The sequence below is a fragment of the Otolemur garnettii genome, unplaced genomic scaffold (assembly GCF_000181295.1).
Source record: "Otolemur garnettii isolate 467f Iridium unplaced genomic scaffold, OtoGar3 scaffold00092, whole genome shotgun sequence".
Lineage (NCBI taxonomy): Eukaryota > Metazoa > Chordata > Mammalia > Primates > Galagidae > Otolemur > Otolemur garnettii.
Genome location: NW_003852487.1, coordinates 5,464,162 through 5,488,288, shown reverse-complemented (window position 1 = coordinate 5,488,288; position 24,127 = coordinate 5,464,162). Strand labels below are relative to the sequence as shown.

General features: G+C 44.8%; 1 protein-coding gene across 1 annotated transcript in view; it reads right to left on the bottom strand.

Annotated features, from left to right (window-relative positions):
• Nucleotides 1-24,127, bottom strand: part of PRKAR1B (protein kinase cAMP-dependent type I regulatory subunit beta) — a 151,564-nt gene that overhangs the window by 68,994 nt on the left and 58,443 nt on the right. The gene's annotated exons all lie outside the window — the stretch shown is intronic.

The window sequence follows — 24,127 nt, the reverse complement described above, 5'->3', positions numbered from 1 at the left end:
GGTTGAGCTATAGGAGCCGAGCAGAGGCCAGTTTTCTTAAGTGGGCTCTGTCCAGTCCAAGGATTGCCGCAGCCTTCCCACCTCCTGTGGGCAGGTGTCCCGTGGGCAGCTACAGGGTACTCTGGGCTCTGTGACCACTCTCCTGGTGGCGAATGAGCCACCCAGAACCTCACAGCAGACAGGCTACTGCGGTCCTAAAGCCCTGAGCTCCCCAGTGCAGGGCTGAGGTGCCCACAGAGTAAGTGTTGCAAGGAAAAGCAGACGGACTGCTTGTGGGGCAGGCAGCTCTGTCCCCAGTGGGCTCATCCTCCCAAGACAGTCAGGAAAACTGCTCTACATATTCCTATAGGGAGGAAACCGCTCATCCTTCCAAACCCTGTGTAGGCGTCACCTCCCCCAGGAAACCTCCAGGATGCAGAAGGCTGTCCCATGACCGCCACCTACTCTGGTTCCCTCTAAACTGGGAGTAGCCTCGGCCACTTCTGAATCTCAACACCAGGACAGGCTTGGCACAGGAGACTGTCCACATCAGAGGAACAAGTGGATGAGTAAGCCAGCAGTCAGGGCAGCCATCACTGGAGGCCACAACAAGTACCCCAAATGTGTGGTGCTGTCCGCTCTGGGAAAAGCACCATTCTAAGAACCATGACATATATTAATACTTTCTCACTTGCCAACAGGTTCCAAGAAGGTTTAAATTTGGAGCTAGATGTTCAAAAAAATCGTATATTTGGGCCCAGGTCCTGTAGCCAGACCGTGATAGAGCTGGCCTCAGGCCCAGCATGGAAGATTCCAGAGCCCAGCAGCTTCCTCAACATGCCACACAGGACACTGTGGTCCCAGGCTGATCTTCTGCAGGGCTAGGCCTTTAGCCCCTCTGAGTTAGGCCAGAGCAAGCCCAAGCCAGAGTCTCAAGAAGGATCTAACTAATGTGTGGACAGTAACACACAGGGTACACTGTGGGGCCCCAGGAGTGTCCTAGTGCAGAGCCATGGTCCACTCTCGGCAGATCCTTATCAGGGACCCAAGAGCCCTGGCTACCCCAGGCTACTCCCTGGGATGCTGAAGCCCAAGCATGGGGCCTGGAAGGGTACCTGTGAGCCACCTCAGAGAAGAAGTCTTCTCCCTCCACAGGGAACTACAGGGCTGGTGTGAGCAGGTACAGAAAGGCAGGGAGGTGAACAGGTTCTGCAACCAGGAGCATGGGTCCATATTCAGGCTCTGGCACTTTCCAGCTGGGTCACCCGCAAATCACTTAATCACTGAGCCTCAGTCTTCCCATCTGTGAAACAGAGCTACTGACAGCAAAAGCATCAGCACCATGCTGACATGACTCCATCAGCCACCATGGGGACACTGCCCACTAGTTACTAAGACCCCACAGTGAGGGCAGGGCTGCTTCTTCTAACCAAGGCTCTGCTCCCTCAACTGCTGGAGCACAGTGACCCCAGGTGGCCAGTGCCTCCCAGCTAGTGGCCACTGTACGGACAGGAGTGCAGATCCCAGCACTTTCATCATCACTGGAGGCTCCAGTGGCCAGGGCTGCTGGGGGTCGGGGCAGGACAGACACAGGACGGTCTGCCTGTCTGTCTGTATGTCTGTCTCTGTGCTTCTCTATTTTGTTGTCCTGATGTAGGAAGCAGGAGTCACATGCCTACTTCCTACTGTGTACAGCAGCTCCCCAGTGTCTAAGACCCTGGGAGCTGTGATAACCCCAGGACAAGTGGGCAACAACAGCGCAGGGGTCAGGCTGCAAAGGCCATCAGTCTACTGGGATAGGAGGGGCCAGAGCAGGTCCAGTTTCAGAGGAGTCAGGGAAACTCAAAGGCAATGTGAGTGAACTATGGCACCAAGACAGTCTTTGGACCAACCCCAGATCAAGCTGTGTGGTTTCTGGCAAGTTGCTCAGCCTCCCTGGTCTGTCCTCACCTGTAAAGCAGAGGCCATAATAGAACTTGCCTCCTAAGGTGTTGCAAGGATTGGAAGAGAGCAAATATTATGCTTCCTCCCACTGGAATGGAAGCTCTTGCTGCAACCCTGCCACCTGGATCCCACTAATACACAACCAGCACTAATGACAGTTGTTGGATAAATGAACAAGGAGCACACAGGACAGCATCTCTCAGACAATGATGAGTGGGCACTGATGGCTGAGATGATAATGACAACGGTGATGTGACCTGAGCCGGGTGAGACAGCAGGGTGAGGCAGGCACCATTCTGCAGGTCGATCTAGCACCCATGACCCAGAAGCTTGAACCCTTGTGGCCAAGACCCCAGGACATCACTCCATTTGTCTAGCTTCCTCCATGAATCATGGTCCTTACCTCCCTGGCCCTGCCACCATGGGACAGTTAGGAGCTGCTCAGCCACCACCCCTCTGGCCCTGTCCACTCCTCAGTGAACTCTGCTCCAGCTCACGCCTGGGCTGCTGACCATGTCACCCTTCCCGACTCTGGGCCCCTGACCACATCACCCTTCCTGATTCTGTCCTCACCAGAACCACCTGTGCCTGCGCCCAGGAGAGGGCAGCAGAACCCCTCACCCTGCACTGTGGGCATAGCAGATAACTTCTAGCAGTGGAGTTGATAGGCACCACAGCAACCATGCTGCCTCATGGCCTTGACTTAGACCCAGAGTTGGAGCTGGACACTGAGTTTGGGCTGATGAGTTCACTGCACCCTGTGCCAGTGGCTATGGGGCCAGCCCATTTTTTCCAGTGACTATACACAGGACTCCATCTTTCAGTCCCCTCTGAGGACTTGGTAGGAGCTCAGCAAATAGTACATCCTCATTCTGCCTTGAATTCACCAGGTTCCAGGACCCCGTAACCTGCCCACTCATTGGCCAGGCCCAGAAGGAACAATGATTTTGGAGAAGGCTAGGCACTTTCTAGCCCGATGGTGCACCACTGATAGATCCACAGTGTGGGGAAATGTGGATCCTCACCCTTATGGAGGACACCCCACCTAGTCCAGGCCCTGAGGCAGGAGGGCACATGCCCAGCACCCCCCAGGCCAGGTGCCTGAACTCAACAAAACCCCACAGTCCTAATTACTCACTCCGATCTCTTCCCAAGGCCCCAAGTCCTGCTGGCCAAAGGTGGCACCTACCACCCAGATCCCCTCACCACCTGTCTAGTCCTGTGCTTTGCCCACCCTGATGCAAAGGGCTCCAGGCTACCAAGCCAGGGTCACCATGCACAAGAAGTTCTACCCTGTGCTCTTTGGTGGGTGATACAGGCCATGGTATCCCCTAGGACAGCTCTTCCCAGTTGGTGCAACAGTCCCAGCTTAGGCTCTTGCAGCCATGTGCCCCACATAGGTCCCCTCACAGCTGCCAGCCTCAGTTTCCTTATCTGTAACACGAGATGATTAACTTTAGTCTTGTATGGTGGTTGTGGAATTAGATGGCTAGTAAGTGAGGGTCCCAGCAGAGTGCCTGGCATGTACCAATAATAGATTTGTCTCAGAAATGTAACAAAATGGGGGTGGGGAAAAGCACTAAAAGGAATAAAAGTTCCCTGTGCACTATGTATCAACAATTTATCCAATGAATAGAGGCATCTGTCGATCAGCACCTCCTATAACAAACCACCCAATAGGAAGTGCATGTAAAGAAGCTCAGTGACGAGACCACTCTGGCCTCCACCCACATGTCTAAATTGGCAAAAACAAGTTACAACATTGAAACCCATTATCAACGAGAAAACAGGGAGGTTCAGAGGCTGCTGCTCTCCAAATCCATTTCTGCATTATAACGTTTAACAAGAGCTACAAAGATGGACATCTGCATTTGGTGATTAAACTTGCTGGGAAAATATATCCCCAAATCCATAGAAAATTATTTTTAATTAAGCTCTTCATTCTGAGATCACCGCAGATTCTCATGCCATTTTAAGAACTAACAGAGAGAGCTGTGGACCCTTGCACAGTTTGCTCAATGGTAACATCTTGCTAACCTGTAGCACAGGGTAGGTTTGGAGGGGGGGGGTCTGGACAGCAAATGGAAGAGACACTGAATGCCCAAGCCGTGCTGTGGGTCCCATAAACCTCCCACCACTCACTAGGTTCTAATCCCTGGGAGCCACTAACCTGTTCCCCATTTCTATAATGCTGTCATTTCAAGAATATTATTTAAATGGGATAACAACAGTATATAACCTTTCCAGATTGGAAAGGAGAATTTGTTCAAGTTGCACATATTTGATAGTCTGTTCCTTTTTATGGCTGAGTAGTATTCCAGGAATGGATGAACCAGTGTTTGTTTAACCATTCACTTATTGAAAGACATCTGAGTTGTTTCCAGCTTGGGGCTATCATAATTAAAGCTACTGTAAAATTTAATGTACAGATTTTGGTGTGAACATAGGTTGCCCTTTCTCTGGTGATAAATGCCAGAGAGTGCAACTGCTGGGTCACACAGGAGTTGCATGTTTAGCTTTTTAAGAAACTGCCAACAGTGCCTGTTTTCCAGGGTGGCTGTGATATTTTACATTCCCCCCAATGAGGGATGAGAATCCAGCTTCTCCATGTCTTCACCAGAATTTGGTATTTCACTATTTTCAATTTTAGCCATTCTGTGGTAGCCATGTGTAGTGGTATCCCATTGTGGGTTTATTCTGCACTTCCCCAGAGACTAATGATGTCGAACATCTTTTCTTGTATTTGTTTTGAATCTGCAGACCCTCTTCAGCGAAATGCCTCTTTATGTCTTTTGCCCATTTTCTGATTAGATTACTTGGTTTTGTACCATTGAGTTTTGAGAGTTTATATGTTCTACAAACTAATTCTTTTTTTTTTTTTCAAGTATACTAGAAGAACTTTTTTTTTTTTTTATTGTTGGGGATCATTGAGGGTACAAGAAACCAGGTTACACTGATTGCATTTTACATACCCATTCTTTATGGGATGTGTGACTTACAAATATTTTTTCTCAATCTTTAATTTGTCTTTTCATCTTCACAGGGTCTTTCACAGCACAAATCTTTTTAATTTTTATGAATCCCAATTTATCATTTTTTTCCTCTTGTGAATTGTGCTTTTAGTATCAGGTTTACAAATGTTTCGCTGGGTTCTAGGTCCCAAAGACTTTCTCCTGCTTTTTCCTAGAAGCTTTATAGTCTTACATCTAAGAGTTAATTTGTTTTGAGTTAATTTTTGAATAAGGTGTGAGACTTAGGTTAAGGTTCATTTTTAGGTCTATGGAAATCCAATTGCCCCAGCACCACCTGTTGAAAAGACTATCATTCTTCCATTGAATTGCTTTTACACTTTTGTCAAAAATCACTTGGGCATATTTATGTGACTCTATTTCCACCTTCTCTATTCTGTTCCATTGTTTTATGTATCCATGTCTTGATTACTCTAACTATACAGTAAGTCTTAATACTGACCTAATATACCTCCAACTTTATGATGGCTTTAGTTATTCTAAGTTCTGTCTATTTCTATGTAAACTTTAGAATAAACTTGTCTATGTCTATTTTTTAAAAACCCCGTCAGGGCTGGGTATGGTGGCTCGTACCTGCAATCCCATAAGGCATGAGTATAACTTGAGGTCAGGAGTTTAAGACCAGCTTGAGCAAGAGCAAGACCTCATTTCTATAAATATTAGAAAAATTAGCCAGGAGTGGTGGCACACACCTGTAGTTCCAGCTACTCAGGAGAGTCAGGCAGAAGGATCGCTTTGACCCATGAGTTTGAGGTTGCAGTGAGCTATGCTGATGCCACAGCACTCTACCCAGGGTGACAGAGCAAGATCCTGTCTCAAACTAAATAAAATAAAAAGCTCCCAAAAACCTTGTTGGAATTCTTCTAGCAATGGCATTAAACCTACAGATCCATTGGAGAAGGCTGACATCTTTACTGAAGTTGAGTCTTCTAATCTATCAACACAGTGTGTCTCTCCAGTTATTTAGATCTTCTTTAATTATTTTATCAACTTTTTGAAATTTAAAGCAACATACCACACACATATTTTGTTACATTCATACCTAAGCACTTCACAGTGATTACAATGGCATTGATTTTTTAATTTCTACTTATACATGTTCATATATGAAACATGTAGTATATGGAGATGTGATCAATTTCTGTGTATTAATCTTATATCCTGTATTCCTACTGAATTCACTTACTTAGTTTTAGGATTTTTTGGAGGGGACAGATTCCTTGGGATTTTCTATATGATAATTGTGTCTCTGAAGAAAGTTTTATTTCTTCTCTCCCAATCTGTATGTCACTTACCTCCTTTCCTTGTCCTATCATGTTAGCTAGGATTTCCAGCACAATGCTGAAAAGCTGTGGTGAGGGAACATCTTTGCCCTGTTCCTTATATTAGTGGGAAAGCTTATAGGTTTTTTGTTATGGAGATTTTTCTACAACAAGTTGAGGAATTAGAATTTTTCTAAAAGTTTTTATCATGAATAGGTATTAAATTTTGTCAAGTGTTTTTCTCTATCTTCTGATACAATCATAATTTTTTCTTCTGTAGCTATTGAATTGCATTAATTAATTTCTGAATGTCAAACCAGCCTTCTATTTCTATACCTGGGCTGTTTACGTGTTTGTGGTATGTAATTCATTTTATATATTGCTGAATTTGATTTTCCAATATTTTGTTGAGGATTTTTGTGTCTAAGTTAATGATAGACAGTAGTCTATAGTTCCCTTTTTAAAAAAAAAAAAGGTATCTAATTGGTGTTGGTAATATTGAGCTCATAAAATGAGTTAGGAAGTTCTCTTCTATTTTTTGGAATAATTTATAAAGAACTAGTTTTAATTTTTCTTTATACATTTGGTAGAATTCTCTAGTGTAATCAAGAGAGCCCATACACCTGTCAGGAGATTTTTAAGTACAAATTTAATTTCTTTAATGGCTACAGAATAATTCAGTTATTTATTTCATCTTGGTTGAGTTTTCATAGTTTGGGTTTTAAAGGAAGTGGTCCATTTCTTCTAAGTTGGTGGATTTATAGGCATGAAGTTCTTTCAACTCTTTCTTATTTTTTTAATTGCTGTAGGGCCTGTGGTGATGCACCCTGCCTTCCTCCACACCTCTGGCTGTGCACTTCTAGCTTCCAATTGCTCTCCTTTGCTAGCTCTGCCAGTTGGTATCAGTGGGGGCAGTGACACCAACAGTGTCAACCTGCTGTGGGGGGATGAGCCCCTCTGGGCCACCTTCTGCTGATGTTTGGTCGCCTTCTTCTATTGGGTGGGGTGGGGGGCCATAAGCTGCCTACTGATATGCTGTTTTCCTATCCTGAGGTCCATAACCATTTGCCTTCTTATACCTTCTAGAGTTTGCTTGGTTTTCAATCAAGATACAGTCATATGCCATCTAATAATGTTTCAGTCAACAACAGACCACATGTACTATGGTAGTCCCCTAAGATTAAAATGGTGCTGAAAAATTCCTATGGCCTACTGAATCCCCAAGAAAATTCACAGTGAACAAATTAGCAAAAGGCTTTGCAGACCTCAACTAATTTCTTAAAACGTTTGGCAACATGGACCCCAACAATAAAAGGCTTTCATTAGCAGAGAGGAATGCTCATGGCACATTATCTGCTTATCAGCAAATCTATGATAAAAAAAAGAAGAAACCAAGCCTACAAACCACAGATATAATTCTGAAAAGAGTTGCACCTCCTCAAGAAGAACCTTGGGCATGTCCTTCAGGAGGTCTCCAGAAGAAGGTGCTGTTATCATAGGAGACAATAGCTCCATGCCTGTTGCTGCCCTTGAGGACCTTCTAGTGGGACGAGATGTGGAGGTGGAAGACAGTGATACTGATGACTCTGACCCCATGTAGGTCTGGGCTAATGGATGGGTTTGTGCCTTAGTTTTTAACAACAAAGTTTTAAAAGTAAAAAATAAAAACAGAGAAAAGCTTATAGAATAAGGACATAAAGATACAACATTATAAAGATGTCAATTTCTCGAGAAATAAATATATAGAATCAGTGCAAATCACAGTCAATATTCTAAAAGGTTATTTTGGGGAACTGAACAAGCTGATTCTAAGCTTTATAAGGAAAGTACAAAGGGCTTATTCAGCAGTGAAAATGAATGGATCAGTTACATCCAACATAAGGTCAGACAAAAGACCCAAGATGCAGAAAGGATAAACACAGGATTATTCCATTTATGAAAGTTCAAAACAGAGCAACACCAAACAAAACCAAACTGTACTATTTAGGGACATGCACATAGGTGGTAAAGCTGTAAAGAAAAGAAACTAATGATCATACAAGTCAGGACAGCGGTGAGCTGAGCTCAGGGAGAGGAGCTCCACTTATTGACATGGATTATGGTCACACAGGAGTTTGTTTTATATTTGTTCTTTAAGCTGCATGTGTCTGTGTGAGCACACATTTATATAACTTTATGCGTTCTTCTATATAGATGTACCTTGCAATTTAAAAGGAAGAGAGAAAGAGAAACAAAGAATTTTTTTTTTAAAAAGAGGAAGTATAAAATTACTCCTGGAGAAAAATACAAGGTGGAGGCTTATCCTATCAGGTATTAAGACTCACATCATAGCAGCAGTAATTAGCACAGTGTGGTATCAGACCAGGGAGGGACAGGCAATTCAATAGGACACAACAGAGACACAGAAAAAATACCACTCCACATATGACAGAGGTGGCATTTTGGACTAATGGGAAAAAGGTAAACTTTTAATAGATGCTTCTGGGACAAGTAATTATTTGTGTAAAACTGCCTCTCTCCCCTCCACAAAAAAAAAAAAAAAAAATCAGTTCCAAGTACAGCAGAAACCTAAATAGAAAGACAAAAAATATAAAGCCTTCTTAATATATCAAAGACCATCTTCATGACCTCAGGACAGGACAGGATTTCTTCATCCTTAACTATAACACAAAAACACAATACCCCTAAGGATAAAAGGTAAGGAACTCAGTTACCTTAAAAATTAAAATAAATTCTGTTAATCAAAAGGCACCATAATGATAATATAAAGTTTGGGACATTGTATGTGCAAAGTGTAACAGGCAGAAATTTAAAATCTAGAATATATAAAGAACTCCTAAATGAATTAGAAAAAGACAACCTAATACTAAAATGAGCAAAAGACTTGCACAGGCAATATATATGAAGAGATGCTCAATCTTACTCGTTCTTGAGGAAATGCAAGTTAAAAACATGATGAGACAGAACCATACTGCACCAAAATGACAGCTGCAAGGTGAAATGACATTGTGGAAAAGCAGGTGCTCACACCACGTCTGGGGAGCAAAACTTATCTAAGCCACCCGAAAGATACTGGGGCACTGCCTATTAATACACTGATATATAATATATATGCACACAGCTTACAACATGACAAGTCCTCACTGGGTGTGTACCTCCACCACACACTGTTCACACTATGAAAACCAGGAACTTCCCACATGCCATCATTAACTCATGGCATATTCAAACCATCTAATACTATACACAATAAAAACTAATGAGATGAGTTCTCAAATCCAACGTAGAATTGCCATATGACCCAGCAATTCCACTCCTAGTACACACAAAACAGGTCCCCAAACTGATACCTGTACACACATGTTCGTAGCGGCTTTATTCAGCACAGTCAAATGTGGAAATGAGCCAATGTCCATCAGCAGATAAAATGATAAACAAAATGTGGTCTATCCATGCAAGGGAGCATTATTCAGCTATGACAAGGAACGAAACCCTGACACGGGCCACAGCATGGATGAGCCTTAAAATCACTATAGAAACAGAAAGAAGCGAGAGGCAAAGGCCACTCATGGTATGATTCCATTTATATGAAGCAGCAGAAATAGATAAATCCACAGACAAAAAGCAGCAGCTTTGTGGCTGCAGGGGCTGAGGTGGGGAGTGATTGCTAATAGGAAAGAGATTTCCCTTTGGGATGTCGACAATGTTTGGGAACTAGACAGTAGTGACAGTTGCACAAAATGTACTTCATGCCACTGAGCTGTATACTTTAAAATGGCTAGTTTCATGTTATGTCAATTTGACCACAATAAAAAAAAAAAAAATGAATGAGGTGGAACACATTCTTCTTAGTAAAGCATCACAAGAATGGAGAAGCAAGAGGCCAATGTAATCAATTCTAATATGAGGGCAGTAGATGATCTAATACAAGGTGGGGGATAGGGGGATGAGGGAGTGGGGAGAGGGTAGGAAGGAGAAGAATGGGGGGTCACAACGTATGGCGCCCCTGTCGGGGGCAGGACACAATTCTAAGAGGGACTTATCTAAGAAATGCAATCAGTGTAGCCTAATTCTTTTGTATGCTCAATGAATTACAAACAATTAAAAAAAAAGTTCTCACCATAAAAAAAAACTGAATCAACTACAGCTATATTCTTCGATGTAAATAAATCAAGACAAAATGGTGAACAAAAGTAAGTCATAAAAAATACAAACAGGATGATTCAAAATAGTTATAAAATAAAGCAAACTCAAGAATATATTCGTTATTCAGGGATGTATATGTAAGTGGTAAAACTATAAAGCAAAGCAGGGAAAAATTCCCCAAAATGTTATTAGCCCTTGGGAAAGGCAGAGGGAGGGTCCAATCAGGGGTCCCTGGGCTATGATTTCAAACTCCAACCGAGCATGTACGAGGTTCTGGCTCTTAACTCAGACAATGCCTTCATAGTTTGCTTCATAAAAATATTTTCAAAAAATGCTTTTTTACACTTTTCGAAACTGAGGGAGAAAGAAAATATTCGCTCTTCCTGATATTTTTAACTCTTCAGTGCACCATTAAAAGAAAACGGAACAAAATAATGGGAAGGCACAAACCTTACATTTGATGAAGTGAACCCACATGGGCAGAGTTCAGTGTGGACACCCATGGCTTGTTTTCAGCAGTCTCTTAAGTCCATAACAAAGAAGGGTCTGTTCTGCTCCTGTCATGCTTCCCTTGTTCTTACCCTGCCTCCCCTGGAAGAGAAGGCCCAGGGCAGAGACACTGTGCCCACTGCGCTCGCCAACTCTGGCACTGTCTGCATGCTGCAGCCCAGGCCAGCGTGCACACAGCAGGCACTTAATGAACACCTTGGAATGAACCTGCGAGTAAAAGCCTAAAATATCTTTGGAAACCCCTATGAGCTCCTCGGCTTCGCACATTTTAATTTAAATTTCAGCCCCATGCTCAGATAAACAGTGTGGCTAATGTTTAGCTGTAGAATTGCTTTCCCCCCAAACTAGTCCCAGAGGCATCTTGCTGAAGCTGGTGAACACACCTCACATAATTAAAGACCAGTCTGGGGACCTCGTTCAGCTCCCTGGGCTAGAGGCAACACGCCTTGGTTGTGCCTGACAGATTGTCCCCTGGAGGGCCAGGGGACAGGTGAAGCAAGCACAGCAAGGGCCCAGGCTCCCCTGCGCACAAAGCCCATGCCTCACTGAGAGGGTCTCCTGAACCTGGCTTGGGCCCTCTCCCCTCCAGAGATCCCTCCTCTAAGCCAAAGCCAGCCCACCCCCGCTAAGAATGTTGTCTTCTTCAAAACAGCAATGGCAATTCTACATCAAATTGATCTATAAATTCAATGCAGCCTCTTAAAAATAGAAATTAACAAGCTAATTCTAAAATTCATATGGAAATGTAGACGCAACTGAAAACAGCCAAGACAGTTTTGAAAAAGGGGAATAAAGTAGGAAGACTTCCCTGCCTCAGTAAGGGAGTGTGGTTTTGGTATAATGAGAGACATATAGAGCAAAGGAATAGAGTTGAGAGTCCAGAAATAAATCCTTAACTTTGTGGTCAAATGATTTCTGACCAGGGTGCCAAGAATATTCAATGGGGAAAGAACAATGTTTTCAACAAATGGTGCTGGGACAACTGGATGCTTACATAAGAAAAATGACTTTAGACGCTTCACACTGTACACTAAAAGTAACTCAAAATGGATGGTAGGCCTAAATGTAAGAGCTAGACTATAAAACTTATAGAAGACAAAATAGGAGAAAAATCTTCATTAATGTGGATTAGGCAAAGAATTCTTAGATAGAACAACACAAGTATGATTGAAAAAATGAAAAACTGATAAACTGAACTTCATTAAAATGAAAAAACATTTGCACTTCAAAATGTACCATTAAAAAATGAAAAGACCAGGCAGCATCTGTGGCTCAAAGGGGTAGGGCGCTGGCCCCATATGCCAGAAGTGGCAGGTTCAAACCCAGCCCTGGCCAAAAACTGCAAACAAACAAACAAATAAATAGCTGAGCATTGTGACAGGTACCTGCAGTCCCAGCTACTTGAGAGGCTGAGGCAAGAGAATCTCTTAAGGCCAAGAGTTTGAGGTTGCTGTGAGCTGTAACACCACAGCACTCTACCAAGGACGACAAAGTGAGACCCTGTCTCAACAAAAAAAAAAAAAAGGAAAAGACCAAGCCACAGACTGGGAGAAAATATTTGCAAACTATATATTTGAAAATGGACTTGTATCAGAATATATAAAGAATACTTACAACTCAATAATAAGACCAAGAACCCAATTTTAAAATGAGTAAATGTTTTGAACAGACATTTTACCAAAGAAATACAGAAATGGCTAAGAAACATGTGAAAAGGTGCTTAACCTCATTAGGCATTAGAGAAACATGCCCAAAACCGTAATAAGACCCTTTCCCACCTACCAAGATGACTACACTCAAAGACAGACGTCATCAAACACTTGCCAGGCTGCAAAGAGGAGACCCACACACTCTGTTGGTGGGGGTATAAAACAGAGCAAGCCACTTTGGTGAATAGGTAGTTTCTTAAAAAGTTAAACAAAAAAGTGAACAAATGACCCAGCAATTCCACTCCTAGGAATCTACCCAAAAGAAATCAAAGTCTATGTTCACACAAAGACACGTACAAGAATGCTCACAGCAATATTATTCAGAATAGCTGCAAACTGAAAACTCAAATGTTCTTAAGGCAGTGAATCGACCCACAGAAGATTTATAAATCCATACAACAGAATGTTATTTGTCAATAAAAAGGAACGAAGTAAATAAATATGCTAAAATACAGATGAACCTCAAAAATATGGTAAATGAGCAAAGGCAGACACAAAAGACTACGTATGATTGTATGATTCCATTTATTCCAAATGTCCAGAAAGGGCAAATGGATTAATGGTAAAGCATGGTGGAATTGAAGATTTGTTGCAAACAGGTACAAAGGAATACTTTGGTGTGATAGAAATGTCCTCAAAGTGGAACAGGGTGATGGTGGCATAATTCTGTAAGCTCACTAAAGTCATTGCACTGTATACTTACAATGGATGAATTCTATGGCATATGCATTAACACCTCAATAAAGCTGTTTAAGAAACAAACAGATTCTGCCTCATATCACAGGACTCCAGGCCACACACCCTGATTCCTAAAAGCCGCTGGTTTGTCTGGCAGCACAGACTTGGTTGCCCTCAATAGGACACAGGGAGGGGATAGTGGGGCTGTGGCTCCTGAGTCATGGGGGCCCAGTTTCAGACCCTAGTCCTATGCTTCTATCTTGAGCAGTTACTTTGAAATTCTGATCCTCAGTTTCCCTTCTGTAAAGGTAGATAATGAGAACCCTACAGTTTGCTGGGACATCGAGTGAGTTACATGAAATAACGTGCACACCCTCCATGACAGCTGCTGGCACACAGCTGGTGCTCAGTAAAATACTAAGTACTTTGGCTCTTAGTACGAATGTTGTTATAATTAGCTTGAAAATAATCAGACTCTTCTCTTTCAAAGGAAAAAGATGAAAACAATCTTTTATTTTAAACTTCCTGATACTATATTTAGTCGTTCTTTTATGCCATCTTCAAAGTACATAGCACAACAATTTATGTTTATAATTTTGGGCTCAAAACACTGCAACATGTATCCCCACCTTCCCTCTCCCAGGATGCACTTTACTGAGTGCTTACCCAGCACTAGGCATGGAGAATCCAGAAAGGAATGAGACCTGGCCCCTGCCTCCTGCAGGGAGTAAGGAGTGGAGATGACACTATGAGTCCTTGGTGGCTCAGTCATACAAGCAGCTTTCCCCACCCCATTTTGCTGGAACATGAGCTCTTAAAGCCCAGGGCTGAGGCCACTGAGGCCACCATGCTGTTGAGGAAGCCACCAGAAAAAGCCTGGTGCAGATGCTCTCTGCAGGACTCCAGGTCTCCCCAGCCCAGGCCCCAGGCACCCCAGACTATTCCAATCCCGACAAAGCACCCAAGTTGCACTTGTTTTTCCAGTTGAAGTCCCCAATACTGCGGACAGAGACAAGCCATCCTTGCCTGAACTCCCACCCACAGAACCACGAGAAGAGCTAAGTGGTGACTTTTTTACACCACCAAATCTGCAACACGGTGTGCCCTGCGACAGATGACACAGAGGCCCTGCTTCACAGGCGCTGTACTCTTTCCTGGGGCTGTGCTTCCTGGGCAGCACAGTGGACCTCTATGCAGGGATGTTAACCTGAGCCAAGAATGAGCCATCAGATAGCAGAACAACCCTTCCATCCAAGGTCCCCTTGAAATGTCCATGGCAGTCTCAAACTTCTGCTAAAATCACACACTTCCTGATTCCTATGGCCTCCCCACACTGTGAAGTGCTGAAAGTCGAGGAGCACACATTGGAAATGGGGCTGAGTCCTTCAGGAATGCACAAACCACGCTGACAGGGTCTCCATGGGGAGTCCTCTTTGTCTGCATGCTCTTGTATCAGGGCACAGTAGAAGCCTGCTAGGAACATGACTCAAGGGCCCAGCACCCCTCCCTGAGGCCTATCCACCACTCGCTTTTGCTAAGGAGGCTCCTAGCACTGATGAAGGGCCAGCCCTGACTTAGGGCAACCTCCACCAGAGCTCTACCCCAGGCCCACAGAAGGGGTTGATTTTCAATCCATAAAGAGTCTGGGGGTGGTTCAGTGACCCGGGAAAGGGCCCAAGTTCATCTTTCCCAGGGCTGACCCCCTGGGCCAGGCACATCCCCCAGCTTTCCTAAGCCAGCCCCCAACGGCTGGAATGGACAGGTGCACCGTGCGGCAGGGCTGAGTCCTGAGCCTGCTGAGAGTCACACCCAACAGTCCTGAAGGGCTGTGCCCCACAGAGGTGAACAAGGACAAGCCTCTTCTCTGCAGTGAACTTTCATTCCAGCCTCTATAAATAAGGTGCAGTTTGGACAAATGACGGTGAAAGGCCCTGTGATTCACTGCAGGTCCCCAATTTAGAAATGTGGATGAGAAACCTGGCAGGACACCTTCTCCACCCACATCCTCCCTCCACACCCCTCATGAGGCCGAGAGGGCAGTGTCAGCACAAGGTCACTGGGAGGCAGTGGAACCATGCGTTGAGGGCCCAGGCCTGCTGTGCCCCAGCTCGCATGCTCTCTCCCCTCTCCCTACAGAAGGGGGCAAAGAGCCTGCGGACAAAGGCCAGGGAGTTAGGCCACGGGAGAGATCAGGTCCTCTAAGCAGGTATGCTTTTAAGATCTTGTTCATGTAGATTTCCTGGAGGAAAGAGCAATCTAATATATTTTTATCAGAATTGTCCAATTCACCTTAACAAATGCAATGCTGGGACTTCCCATTCAGCTAAGGAACAGGGCAGAGAACACGTTGCCTTCCCACCAGCGTCCAGCCATACAGGGACGGCACACTGCTGACCAAACGCAAAAGTGAACTGATGCCTAATGAGAAACATGACAGAATTCACTTCAGTGACTCAAGAGGTTGGAAACCCCTTCAATGGTGTTTAGAGGTTAATAACACCAATGTGAATCCTTGGTGAACCAACAGGGCTCTGCGTACTTTCACAAACATCGTCTTATTCAAACCCTACAACTGAATCAGTGATGTCACCATTATGGTCCCCAAAAGACAGATGAGACTGAGACTCTGGAGAGTAATCTATCCACAGGCAAAGCCCAGGAAAGGGCAGAAGGTGATGGCAAAGTCCAAGTTGACAGTCCCCAATCCTGAGAAGCTGACTCCCAAGGAGGGGAAACGTCCCCTGGCGCTCAGCCTCATGCTACTATTTCTAAGAGGACAATCTCAGTGCTTCTGGATGGATGATGCATAAACTCCAAACTTGGGGAAATCCAGATTCATGAACTTTTCTGCTTCTGCAACTTCAAGTGCCAAGCGGCTCACTGGTGGGCCAGGAAGACACAAGAAAGTGTTTCTTCTTTCTTTTTGGACACTGGCTAATGACAGCTATGAACTTACTGAAAGAAGAGCAAAGCACTTTCCCTAATGGAGCTGCTTGCGGAATCATCATTATTTCCATACAATTAAACCTTGTTTTCCATGAAAGCATCACTTGGAAATGGCCTCCTTCTTCTCTGTCCAGACCCCTTGAAACCATAATGAGCCACATAAAACTGCATTATGAGGAAATTGCTCAGAGAGGTGCTTAGCTTCATTCTATGGGGTCGTTACGGCACAGGTAATTAAGAATAAGCCATGTTAAACAAACTGAATTAAAACCAAGATTTAAATGCTTAAATTGGCCACCCGCCCAATCATAACAGGAAGAAGGTTCAAATCCAAAAAGTCCATTAGCTGAGCTCACCACTGCACAAGAGCAGAGAGACAGAGGGTGTGGGGCTGCACACAGTGAGGATGCCACAGGCACACCTGCAGGGAGCGGGTGGCCTAGCAGAGGTGACTGTGCCCCTGGGGCCCAGACCAGGTTCCCCAAAGAGTGAATGACCTAAGAAGTATGTGCCACATCCCAGGCCTAGTTCCTCAGCAAAGCCCACTGGCCTGGCCAGGGACCATCACTTGTCTGTTCCCTGTCCTGTCTCCAGCCTACCCCACACCACTTCTGGACAGGGTGACTCGCCTGGCCCCTCCTGGGTCTTGTAGCCTCCTAACCTCCCATCTGCCTTCCACCTGCATGATCCAGGACCCCCAGACTCCCAATACTCTCACTGTGTTGATCTTCAAACCCTGTTGGATGTAAGACCTGTAACCATGGACCAAGCATCGGGCCCATGTGCTGCCTAAGCATTTTCTTAAAACTATAAACTTCTACACATGCTGTTAAGTTAGCAGTTTCATTATAAGTTTACAAAGTTGCAAAGAGTACTTTCTGGCCTCTTATAAAAGTTTAGCTTTTATCTGCTGTATCACTCTTTTAAACATAGCCAATGAAACATAAACCCACTGGACACTCACCAGCTATTTAAAACAAGATATTACGTGGGGAAAAAACTCTTAAGAGTTGGGGTTTTCACATTGTTCCTTTTCTCCTTGAACAGTTATTTCTACTCCATTTCCCTGCAGAATTTATTAATATATAGGAAATCATGCATGCTTAAAATTATTTATTAATCTTCCTACCATGCCCCTTTGTAAAAGGATATTGAATCCTGGGAATTTTTTCTGGTGAACACAAGACCCTAACTATCAAAAATTTTTCTTCTTGAGTTTTTTTAGTATTTGCATACAGCTGACTAAATGTTAAGACATTAACATTTTTGATAAATAATAAAAAGTAAAGTTGTTTTAGAAATACATCATTGAGTAAGTTTTATTATTATATTGATTTATACATGGTGCCTCATTTAAAAGAAGCATCTGGTTGCCCCGTTGTTTGGTGACCTTGGGGATGTCCCACCCGGGTGGGTGAGACTGTGTCTTCTCTCTGAAGAGGAAAAAAGGCCGGCCTCAACTGCAGTTCTGAGAGTGCAGATGGAAGCTGAGAGTCTGTCTGTGTGGCCCCTAGGGAAAAAGGGAACCCCAGAGGTTTGCACAGCCCCTAGGGAAGGACGGCACCCTGGAGGTCTGCACGGCCCCTGGGGAAGGACAGCACCCTGGAGGTCTGCACAGCCCTTGGGGAAGAACAGCACCCTGGAGGTCTGCACAGGCCCTGGGGAAAGATGGCACCCTGGAGGTCTGCACGGCCCCTGGGAAAGATGGCACCCTGGAGGTCTGCACAGGCCCTGGGGAAAGACGGCACCCCGGAGGTCTGCACAGCCCCTGGGAAGGATGGCACCCTTTGTCTACATGCACAACTGGAAGACCACAGCTCTCAAAGCCAGCTGCTGCCTGGCCCAGCCTGTGCCTCTCACTCCCCACTTGCCCGCTCTGGTCAGTTCTGACCACACCAGGCTCTTTCTGGCCCTTTGCACACCCTGGTCCACTGCTGGAAAACTGCTATTTGGCACCTCCAACTTCCCAGCTCTGGGATCTAGATATCCCCTCCTCCCAGGGCCACCACAAGCTGCTCCATCCAGCAGAACCCCTTGCCTGCTGCCATTCCTGCACAGCTTCCCATCCACAGAGGTCCTCTATTACCACTGAGACAGCTAGGGATAATCACCTTCCCACCTTCTGATCACTCTGACTTCCAGGGCAGATGGAGCATACTAGAAGCTCAGAAAGGTCCTGTCATCTGCCAAGGTCCCAAGGGGGCAAGCTGCAGAAAGGACCCAGCCCAATGTCCATCAGAGACGAAGCCATCTCCCTGTGCCATGTACTGGCCTATGAGGCTCATCCCAGAGCACCCTGTCTCCATGGCTGCCAAGAAGTCTCTCTCAGCCTCTTCCATACAGCAAAACAGTCTCTGGCACTATCTCCTCTCTGGACAAGGAAGCTCAGAGGCACATGGGCCAACCTGTCCAGTTCAAGCCCTACTGCCTTATGGAAACTTCTCTGGGATCCTCTAGCTTTGGTGTTCAGACTCTCCCAGGTCTGAACTTGGGAGCCATTCAAGGACAGGAGCTGCCCTCTTGCCATCTCCTCACCACTACCCAGACCTACCTTAGGAACTTGTGGCCCTCAAGTCCGCTGGTGGCAGGAGGGTTGCAAACCCACAGTGGGGAAGAGCCCACAGGTAGGCCTGGTCCCTGGCTTGGACTGAACTAGCTGTAACCATGAACAGTTGACTTCATTCACCCCTGAACCTCTGCATTTCCACCTATAAAACTGACACAGAGGCTCAGTGCCTGTGGCTCAAGGGGTTAAGGCACCAGCCACATACATCTAAGATGGTAGGTTCGAATCCAGCCCAGGCCTACCAAACAACAATGATGGCTGCAACCAAAAAAAAAAAAAAAAAAAATAGCCAGGCGTTGTGGCAGGAGCTGTGATCCCAGCTACTTGGGATGCAGAGGCAGGAGATTTGCGTAAGCCCAGGAGTTGAAGGTTGCTGTGAGCTGTGATGTCACAGCACTCTACCCAGGGGGACAGCTTGAGGTTCTATCTCCAAAAAAAAAAAAAAAACAAACAAAAACCTGACACAGAATAGGACTCAACCCACAGGTCACTATAACAATCAGATCATGACCAAATAGCAAATACAGTTCTTAGAAATAAAAACAAATCTGGAGGCTTCACGTTGCCAGACTTCAGGTTATATTACAAGACTACAGAGATCAAAACAGCATGGTACTGGCACAAAAACAGAGATGTAGGTCTATGGAATAGGACAAAGCAGGTGTCCTCAAACTACGGCCCGTGGGCCACATGCAGTCCGCCGAGGACATTTATCTGGCCCGCCAGGTGTTTTTGCTGCAGCTGCCTGTCCTGCTTAGCAGCCAACTCATCCCAGGGCCCTCAGTCCGGCCCTCCAAAGGTCTGAGGGACAGTGAACTGGCCCCCTGTTTAAAAAGTTTGAGGACCCCTGGGATAGAGAATATAGAGATGAACTCCAGCCACATATCATCATTTAATCTTTGATAAGCCTAACAAAAACAGGCAATGGGGAAAAGAATCCTTATTTGCCAAATGGTGCTGGGAGAACTGTTTATCTACATGTAAAAGACTGAAACTGGACCCGCACCTCTCACCACTGACAAAAATTGATTCTTGTTGGATAAATATTTAAATTTAAGACACAAAACAATAAAAATTCTAGAAAGGAGTGTGGAGAAAACACTTGAAGATAACGGTCTGACAAAAAACTTTATGAGGAAGACACCACCCCCCACAGCAATTTCAGCAACACCAAAAATAAATAACTGGGATTTGATCAAGCTAAAAAGCTTTTGCACAGCTAAAGATACAGACAGCCTTTGGAAAAGAAGATTTTTGCACATTATGAATCTGACAAAGGTTTGATAACTAGAATCTACAGAGAACTCAAATCAAACAACAAGAAAAATACAAACAGGGTGGTGTCTGTGGCTCAGTGAGTAGGGCACCAGCCCCATACACTGAGGGTGGTGGGTTTGAACCCAACCCCGGCCAAACTGCAACAAAAAATACCTGGGCGTTATGGCGGACACCTGTAGTCCCAGCTACTTGGGAGGTTGAGGCAAGAGAATCGCCTAAGCCCAAGAGCTAAAGGTTGCTGTGAGTTGTGACACCACGGCCCTCTACCTAGGGTGACAAAGTGAGACTCTGTATCTAAAATATAAAAAAGAAAAGAAAAGAAAAGTGCAAACAACCCTCTCTGTAAGTGGGCAAGAGATTTTGAATAGAAACTTCTCTGAGAATGACAGATGAATGGCCAACAAACAAATGAAAAAATGCCCATTGTCTTTAATCATCAAAGAAATGCAAATCAAAACCACTCTAAAATATCACCTAACCCCAGAAAGATTAGCTCTCATCACAAAGTCCCAAAACATCAGATGCTGGCATGGATGTGGAGAGAAGGGAACACTTCTACACTGTTGGTGGGATTGCAAACTAATACAACTTTTTTGGAGAGCAGTTTAGTGAATCCTCAAAGATCTAAAAGGAGACCTTCCATTTGACCCTATAATCCCATTACTAAGTATCTACCCAGAGAAACAAAAATCATTTTACCACAAAGACATTTGTACTAGAATGTTTATTATGGCTCAATTCATAATTGCCAAGTTGTGGAAGCAACCTAAGTGCCCATCAGCCCATGAATGAATCAACAAACTATGGTATATGTATGCTACAGAATATTATCCAGCCATTAAAAAGGTGGAGACTTTACATCTTTTAAATTTACCTGGATAGAGTTGAAATACATTCTTCTTAGTATATAATCGCAAGAATGGAAAAATAAATATCCAATATACTTCATACTAATATGAAATGAATATATAAACAATTACATGTTCATAAGAACAATTAAACACTAATATAGGCCAGTTTGGGGATAGACGGAAGCAGGAGGGGGGAGAGAGGAAAACGTTTGGCAAAGGGAGGGAGGGCACGAGGCAGGATCTCACCTACTGTGCACATTGTGAGGATGTATAACATGCCCCCTAGGTGAGGGGCTCTTCTATAAATGGAACTTTACCCTGGAAGTGAGAACAATGTAACCTAAAAATTGTACATTTTTTAAAATAAAAAAATACTCAAAAAACAAACAAAAAGAATCAGATCATGGGCTGGGCACAGTGGCTCATACCTAGAATCCTAGTGCTTTGGGATACTGATGCGGAAGGATGACTTGAAGCCAGGAGTTCAAGACCAGCCTAGGCAACAAAGTAGGATCCCATTTATACAAAATGTAGAAGACCTTACTGGGTACAGGAGTCCTACAGAGCCCTGGCTACTCAGGAGGCTGAGACAGGAGGATCACTTGAGGCCAGGTGTTTGAGGCTACAGTATGCTGTGACTGCACCACTGCTCTCCAGCCTGGGTGACAGAGCAAGAACCTGTCTCTAAAAATAAAATCAGATCACATATGCAAAGTTTTTCCTAGGGCACATGGCATGGAGAAAGCCCTAATCCATGCTGACTAACAGAAGCCAGCATGCGAAATCTATACAGGCCGCATATTTCTCTAAAAAGATCTTGAAATACGTGATCCCTTTGCAGAGCCCTTAAATGAGTCTTTAGAAACCTCTGACAATGACTGCCAAGCTCCTGTGTTATTATGGAGACATCATGTGTCCAAAAACAGATTCATACATGAGAACCCAGGAAACCCCCATCTGGGAGTCTCCACACGGGAGAATGTTTTGTAAGCAGAAAGCTTCTTCCCTGGAGGCTGGCAGCCCTAACCACATGAAGCTGAGATGGGGAGGCAGCACAGCCTACCTTCTGCTCCTGTTTGTGAATTGGGGAGGGTCTCATCTGCCCAGTTTTCTGCCAGAGAAAATCCCCAATCCATTCAATAAGGACTTCTTAGTTAAACAACTTGTTAGGTTATCTACTGTATACAGCAAACCAGCCAAAACAGAGCACTTAACAAAACAATATATTCTTCCTCATGCATACATGGGTTAGCAGGCAACTTCCTCCCTCCTGTGGTGTCCACTAGTGGCTAGGATGGCTTGTGTTCATGACTGGCAGTTGGTAATGGCCACCAAATGGAGCTCAGAGAGCTATTGGCCAAGAACCTCGTCTCCACTGCCTATGAGCAAGTGTGCCTGTGAGATTCCTCAGGCTTCCTCACATCATGGTGGCTGGGGTCCAAGAAGTACTAGCCCAGTGGGCAGGTGCTTCTCAAACCTCTGCTGGCAGCACACTTGCTAATATCCCACCAGCCAAACATAGCTTTGCAGCCAGGCCTATAGTCAGTACATGAAGGGCCACACCAGGGAGCAGCCATACCAGGATGTGGGGCTCTTTGGGGGCCTCCAAAGTCAAGTCTACCATAGGAAACCTCAGGGTGGGTTGAACTCAGGACTCAACACCTTCAAGGATCCACTGATGTCCACTTGTGTCCTCCACAATTGCAGCCTCAACTTACACTGCCTCCAAGCTTCACATCTGCCTCACTGTCCAGAAGTACAGGTCGGCTTCCAGAAGAGCAGCACTCCCCAAAGAGCAAAACTTCTTTCCCAGAAGCCTTCCAGAAACCTCTTTGGGTCTCAGAGTACCCTTGCCAAGCTAGGCTGCATGGCTATTGGGCAGTGCCTCAATTACTGCCCTGAGCTAACAGGCCTACACTTGGGTTCTCTGATCCAGTCACAGCAATCAATGAATGAGCTCATCCAGACTGGGTCAAAGCAAACTCCACTCCTAGAGTTCACAGTAGACTCAATCCCTTCCTGAACCCTATGGTCCTACACTGTCTAGGAACAGCTGCAGTGGTAGACAGTCAGCCATGAGACTCACACAGGACTCCTAGGAAAGCACGTTAAAAGTTTAAATGGGCTATATATGCCTATTGTGGTGTTCTAATTAGTATTCATCTCCATCATCACCACCATCATGATGATTATCATCATCACCTTCATAACCATCATTATCATGAACCTCTGTCACCACCTTCATGATCATCACCATCATCACCACCATCATCATTATCATCAGCACCTTCATAACCAGCATCGCTACACTTTTGTCACTACCATTACTATTAACATCACCACTGTCTTCCCCATCAACGTCCATCATCACCCTCACCATCATCATCTTACCCGTTACTACCATCACCCTCAATACCACCACCATCTTCACTAACATCAACATTGTCATCATTGTTGCTGTTGCCTCCAAGAAATCTCATAACCCAGAGAAGAATCCAGCAGTAGAGACAAACCTTATAGGTAGACCATTTCAAGCTGGTGACTGCCCTTCCTTGAAACACGTAAAACCAACTAACCACTTACTGCCTCCAGCAATACCACCCTGGTCCTCAGCAGCACCATTTCCCACTTGTATTTGCAAAACAACCTCTCCTTTGAATTTTCCATTTTTGCCTTTGTCCCCTTACTCTCTATCAATAGCAGAGGGTAGATTGGCCCATGCTGGCCTCTGCTCAAACCCTTCCCATTTCAGAAGAAATGACAAAGTCCTTGCAAGGACTCAGAGACCAGCATGACCCTGCCTGTTCCTCTCCATCCCCTTAGCCCATCACTGGCCTTTCCCTCACTTGGCTCTAGCCTCAGTGGGCTTCCTGCTGGTTCTCAGACCACCAGACATGCTCCTGACCATAGGCATTTGCCTTGTACTCCTGCTGCCCAGAGTGCTCTTTCCCCAGATACCTTCCTGTTCATGCCTCTTCTCTGGGTTCCCCTCAATCCACCTTTCCACAGGCCTTCCAGAGCCCTGTCTAAGATGTGGCCCCACACCCTGCACTGCTGGCATTTCTCTACAGGGCCTCCTACCACCTCCCCATGATGTATTTTAAAAATCTGTCTCTCATCTTATAAGCGTACATGTGAATTTTTCTAAATGTAGAATATAAATGTCTTAACACAATAACTAAGAAAATGACATGAAGGCTATGTTAACCAGTTTGATGAAAATATTTCA